Source organism: Mirounga angustirostris, unplaced genomic scaffold (assembly GCF_029215605.1).
Source record: "Mirounga angustirostris isolate CCGP_5_RB_7025 unplaced genomic scaffold, mMirAng1.0.hap1 SCAF_5, whole genome shotgun sequence".
NCBI lineage: Eukaryota > Metazoa > Chordata > Mammalia > Carnivora > Phocidae > Mirounga > Mirounga angustirostris.
This window is the reverse complement of record NW_026991713.1, coordinates 88708307-88714306: the sequence shown is the minus strand read 5'-3', so window position 1 is coordinate 88714306 and position 6000 is coordinate 88708307. Positions and strand designations below refer to the sequence as shown.

At 37.8% G+C, this 6000-nt stretch overlaps 1 long non-coding RNA gene across 2 annotated transcripts in view; it reads right to left on the bottom strand.

The window, feature by feature from the left end:
* Positions 1-916: 916 nt before the first annotated feature.
* The window catches only part of LOC123843926 (uncharacterized), a 53005-nt gene continuing 47921 nt past the window's right edge, over positions 917-6000 (bottom strand). For both annotated transcript variants that reach the window (XR_006790671.3, XR_010411601.1), the window contains one exon: positions 917-1392. This is a non-coding gene — a long non-coding RNA (uncharacterized LOC123843926). The remainder of the gene's footprint in view (positions 1393-6000) is intronic.

Genomic DNA, 6000 nt, shown 5'->3' with positions numbered 1-6000 from the left:
AATTAATTATACAGCAGACACTTCAACCTAGGTGCTCTGACTCCAGAGCCTACACTTAACAGATGTTTTTTCTTTCATATAATAAAAATATGGAAAGATATTATGTAAAAAACCACTTTTTTTCTCCACAGAATTCTACATTATTTAATGTCCAAACTACATATCACCTAAAATCATTTCTAATTCCAAGGTATTGGGAAACATTCTTCTATGTAATTCTCCCTAAACCCTCCAGAAACTTTTTTTTTTTTTTTTTTTTTTTGTGATGAGAACCTTCCCTTGCCAGTCTGCCATGGAGCTGGATGACATGCTCACGGTTTCATGACTACGCTATGCTCTTTCATCTTTTTATCTTTTCACATGCCATTGCTTCCACTCAGGGAGCCTCTTTTCATTCCTTAAAACTCAGCATCAGTATCACATCCTCAGTAAAGGCTCCTCTGATTCTCAGATAGTCTTTTCTGTGCTCTCAAAACACTGTATCGCTTTCTCTCTTTTGATACATATACATATATTAATTAGTTTGCATGACTTTTCCTCACTGACTGAGATCTTGGAGAACAGGAGCAGTTTCCTACTTGTCTTTACACCCCCACTGCCTAGCACGCTGCCTGGAATGTACTGGTGGTTTCAGCGTGTGCCTAGGGGCTGAGGGTCGCTGTGATGTTTGCCATATTCAGACACAAATAACCTTTATTCCATCAGAGTTCTGCAAGGAGTGCTCTTCGTTTAGTTTTTCCCAGTCTGCTACCAGGATCTTGACTCTTAATAACTAGGTAAAATCCACTTGATGCCTATATATTAAAACATTTTAAATGGATAAATGTGTAGTTGACTTCCTGAGTGAATAAATGAAAGAATGGTTAAGGATTTGACGTCCTTGAGATGTTATGAAGGAAACAAAAGCGTTCCTATGCACCAGTGGACCTTATCTGACCACGACCAAATATTTATTAAGCACCTAGTAGAAGCCAGGCTCTGAGGATCCTGTAACGACGAAATACTAGCCTTGGCTTTCTGGGGCTACAGTGCAATAAGGAATATCAATGATCCAGCAAGAACTACGGTCCAGTGAGCTGTGTGCCATGATGGAGGAAAAAGAAAGGGCCACAGAGCATACAGCAGAGCTTCTTTCCCAACCTCAGCAAGTTCACAGAAGGGTTCCCATTGAAGCAATATCTCTGCTTGGGTTCTTTTGAGGGATAGAATTCAGCTTGGAGAAAATATGTAAGGTGAGAGGTGCTTCTAACAGAGAGCTTGTTCTCTGTAATGTAGAACGTTTACTCTTGAAGGACCTAAGAAGTTTTTTTTTTCAATGGTTTGAGGCAGGAGCAGATTCAGAAGATCTGGATCAGGGAGCTACAAGGATCTGGGCAGACATGAATCCTGAAGCTGAAAAGATAAAAAAACAGATCATAAATGGCTTTATGAGACAGAGTTTTGACTGGTTCTCGAAGTCAGTTTTCTTCCATACGCCAGACTTATCTAAGTAGAATGAATTTCTACCAAAAGCAAGGTATAAAGGACTAAAGCTTTTCATACGAAATCATTTTTTTTTCTATTCAAGATCAGAAGTATGGGCATGAGTTAAGAGGTACTGGCAAGACCCAATAATTTCTAGATACTTCTTTTTCTCACCACCACCACTTAGAGTACTAATATAGTAATCTAGGGAAAATAAATGGAAAAAAGTACTAGGGTTTGATAGAAAAGCAGACACAGAAGCTTTAGGGCTCCTTGGATGTGTGGCATGAGGAAATAAGGGCATTAAGGATGATGTACAGCTTTCTAGTGTAGACATTTCAGTGGGTAGCGGTCTTATGCAGCACAAAGGAACAGATCTGGGGTAAAGGAAGATGACTACTATGTGACAGATGGAGTTTGAGGCCCCAACATCATATTTGATAGGCCATGAAAGAGGGGAATCAAATTCGCTTTCTTTGTGCATGTGGAAAGAGTTACTTCTTGCTTTGAGCCCAGGTGAAAGGTATCTCCAACGAAACTTTGTATAACAATGTTAAACATTCCCAAAGCAAAGAAAGCTTAGAACATGGCTTTCTAGCTAATCACCTCTATTGAATACCGTTCAAATTTCATGAGAATTTATGGGGCATTATGCCACCCCCAAGGAAGGGGCCTACAGATGGCTATAAGAGACTATAGCCAATGCTAAACATAAACTGTAGAACAACAATAATCTTTTTTTGAGAAAAAATTAAAGTTTTTATTAAAATAGGAAAATGGATATGCTTTAGTTGTTTTAAAATTAATTACAAAATATGAATATAATTTAAATTTCTTTGAGTCACTTCCTCTTATTTCTTGGGGTAAACTAAACAATGTGGCTGTTATTTTAACACTAGATTATATTTTCATTAAAAGAAAAATGAAAGCAGTTGGATCATGTATTATGTTAATCAACGAGAAGGTGAAACTAAGTCCCTGTCATTCATCTCAGATTTGGGTTTTGCCTGCACCAATTTTGGGGAAAATATGTAGGAGGAAATATTTAACTTCTATAGCACTGGTCTTGAAAACTTAAAATAATGATGAATGTTAAAGCCCCTTCCACACCCCTCCCTCCCAGCTCTTAAACCAATCATTTGTTTAGAATATGAGCTTGGCCGTAAGTTAACAGACGTGCTTTAAAGGAATGATGGCTCCCTAAGCAAGATGTCTTACCATTGGTGGGGGAGTATTGGAGATGGTGGATACACAGATAAGACCGGCGGTATCTCTTTTTAGACACCCATAATTTTAGACCAACTATCCTCTAATTTCAAATTTGTATGATTTTAGATCTGCAAGAGGGCATTTTGGCCACGCTCCTTGCTTCACAGTGTTTTACAACTGAAGGTCTGAGAGGTGAAATGACTGGTCTAAGCTATTTTAACTAATTAATAACCTGTCCTGCCATAAATTCATGTCCCTTTGCTGCCAGTCTAATTTTATTTTTATAACATTGCAGTTGGGTAAAAATAAGTCTTAGAGCTTTGAAATTTGAGTACTTTGAAAATTAGAAACTGACCTGGAACAATAGAGCTTATGCTTAATCAAATCTGCAATATTGTAGAAATGCTTTTAGACCCAGTTCTTCCACTGTCTACACAAGTGTGTACAATAAAATTTTTAAGACCTCCGTTTTCTTAAACAGTGACTAAGGGCCTTGGAGTAGATGAGATTTAAGGCCCTTTCTGGTTCTCTGCTTCTAATTTCCCTTGCTAAAGACCTTGGAAATTTACAAGAAATATATCCCTTTCACAGTAGTAATGGAATTGTCTTCCTATAAATTTTTCCTTTTGTATATGTAAACTATGCAGAGGGCATAAGTAAGATTTAACTATTTTAAAAGATACAATTACCTTGGTTATGGCTAGATTTCTATCTTCGTGGTACTGCCCCTGTGGATCCAATTTGAGAGGTGGGGAAGGTGGAAAGCAAAGGAAGAGCTACTACATTGCTCTCTTTCTCTGGACCCCAGAGTTAAAAATTATTATCCCTGGTCTTTCAAAATTTATACAAGAGAAAAAAACCAGAAAATTAAAAAATATATAGCTATAAATAGCACTTTGGTTCTGATTTTATTGTTTTTTCAAACTCTGCAAATTTTATTTTGGGGACTTTATTCGAACACATGTAATTACCTAAGCTAAGCAGTTTTTCATACTTTCAAAGCTCTTGCATTATTGCACCTGTACGACGGCTTTATAATTCAGTAGTAATTGAACAGCAATTATTTTTCATGATGCATGTACATTTTTATATCAGATTGTTGGCAGATATTCTTTATGATGATGTCGTTTTCACTAATGAGGAAATTAGAGCAAGTTATCTCATAGAGTGAGAGGTCTTTTTCTGACTCATTTCCTAGCTCTTGATATGGATTTTAGAAAAGTTTTTGTATTGTAAAATAGCATCCACAGATGGGAACAATGTTATCTGTGAATCCATGGAGGGTAAGGGGAGTGTTGAACTATTTTATAGGAAGAGTAAGATCCTGTCTGTCTCGTCCATATGACAGACTCTGATATTAAACTCATATATTCAGCTATGTAGGTATTTAGATTATAAAATTCCAAGAGAACAAAGACCAAACCTTTTACGGTTTTCACAGTATTTGCTTAATATAGGTCCTCAAAAGACAGACTGACAGACTAACTTCCTCAATAGTTTGGCATAGCACAAGAAAGTAGAGGACTGGTATGGTTTTCCAGTGAACTCAGGCACCAAATCAACTCAATCTAGAGCATTTAGGACCAATAAAAATTTAACATTTATTGAATACTTGTATGTCAGGCATTCTGCTTGATGCTAAGGATTCAAGGGTGAATAAGATCTGATCATTAACCTTCAATTTCCTCCAATAAGTATGTATTTTAGATATGCCATATAAACATATAACTATGAAAAGATTACTTAATTCAACCAAGAAATATTTATTTAATATTTGTTTGTGCTAGAAAACTATAATAAGTAGAGAGGACTCAGAGAAAAAGACACAGATCTGGCCTTCAAGGAATTCATAGTCTGGTGGTAGAGATGGAAATAAAAATAAAATTAGAAAACAGTGACAACTGTTCTCATAGAAGTATGCACAGGGCACTATGGGATAATGGATAAAATATGCCTTAATGTGACTGTATACAAAAAGCTTTCTGGAGGAGGTATGCTTGAATGAAATCTCAATGGAAGAGCAATGGGTTATCTAGGCCAAGAAAGAAAGGAAGTGCATTCTGGGAAGAGGGAGGAGTGAGCCACAGGCGATGATACGGGAAACCAAAAAACTGCAGATATTTTGATAGTACTAGAGCACAGTGAAAAGAAGATGTGGTGAAAGATAAGTTAGATGAGGTGAAATTGTGGAGTCTTTTGTCATGATAAAGAGTATAGATTTTATTCTGAACTTAGTAGAATGCCATCAAAAGTTTCCACCTACAGATTGATGGAGTCAGAACTATATTCTAAGGAGCAATGAGGAACATTTTTCTAGCAGCAATGTGAAGAATGAACAGGAGGCCATAGAAATTGATTAGTATAGAAACAATCTCGGTGATAAGTGATGAGAGTCTATTTAAGGGTATTTTTAAACGTTTTTTTATACCAAGATGTTTTTTGTTTCAGTGTGTGGTATTCCTCATTTGATATTAAATATATATTAGTAGTAGTGGCTGGGGATGGGGGTGGGGGTTGCCCATCCATCTCCAGTGAACACAGATCATCCTGCACTGCCCTTGACAGACGGCAGAAGGTGCATGTCCACCAAAACGCTGAATTCTGAGCGCTCTGTGCTGAGCCCAAAAGCCAACAGGGGGCAGGCAAACTCACCATTACTGAGCAGTATGGAGCACCTGCACATTCTTATGGAGGACTACAGTGTGAGCTCAGTGAGGAAAGAGCTTCATTTCCTCCAGACCTACTACAGAGATACCACAGTGGCTAGTGGACAATGTGAGGAGGCATTCAGTGTGGAAAATTTTCCCTGTCCCCATTCCAACTGATGAGGTGGCTGTGTGTTTTGGGATATCCAGGACTTTGTTTTTTGTACTGAAGTATAATTAACATACAGTGTTATATTAGTTTCAGGTGTACAATATAATGATTCCACATTTCTATACATTACTCAGTGCTCATCACTAGTGTACTCTTTTTTTTTTATAAAGATTTTATTTATTTATTTGACAGAGAGAGACACAGCGAGAGAGGGAACACAAGCAGGGGGAGTGGGAGAGGGAGAAGCAGGCTCCCCGCAGAGCAGGGAGCCCGATGCGGGACTCGATCCCAGGACTCTGGGATCATGACCTGAGCTGAAGGCAGTCGCTTAACCAACTGAGCCACCCAGGCGCCCATCACTAGTGTACTCTTAATCTCCTTTATCTATTTCACGCATCCCTCCACTCACCTTCCCTTTGGTAACCACCAGTTTGTTCTCTGCATTTAAGAGTCTTTTTTTTTTTTTTTGGTCTCTCTTTTATTGTTGTTCATTTGTTTGTTTGTTTGTTT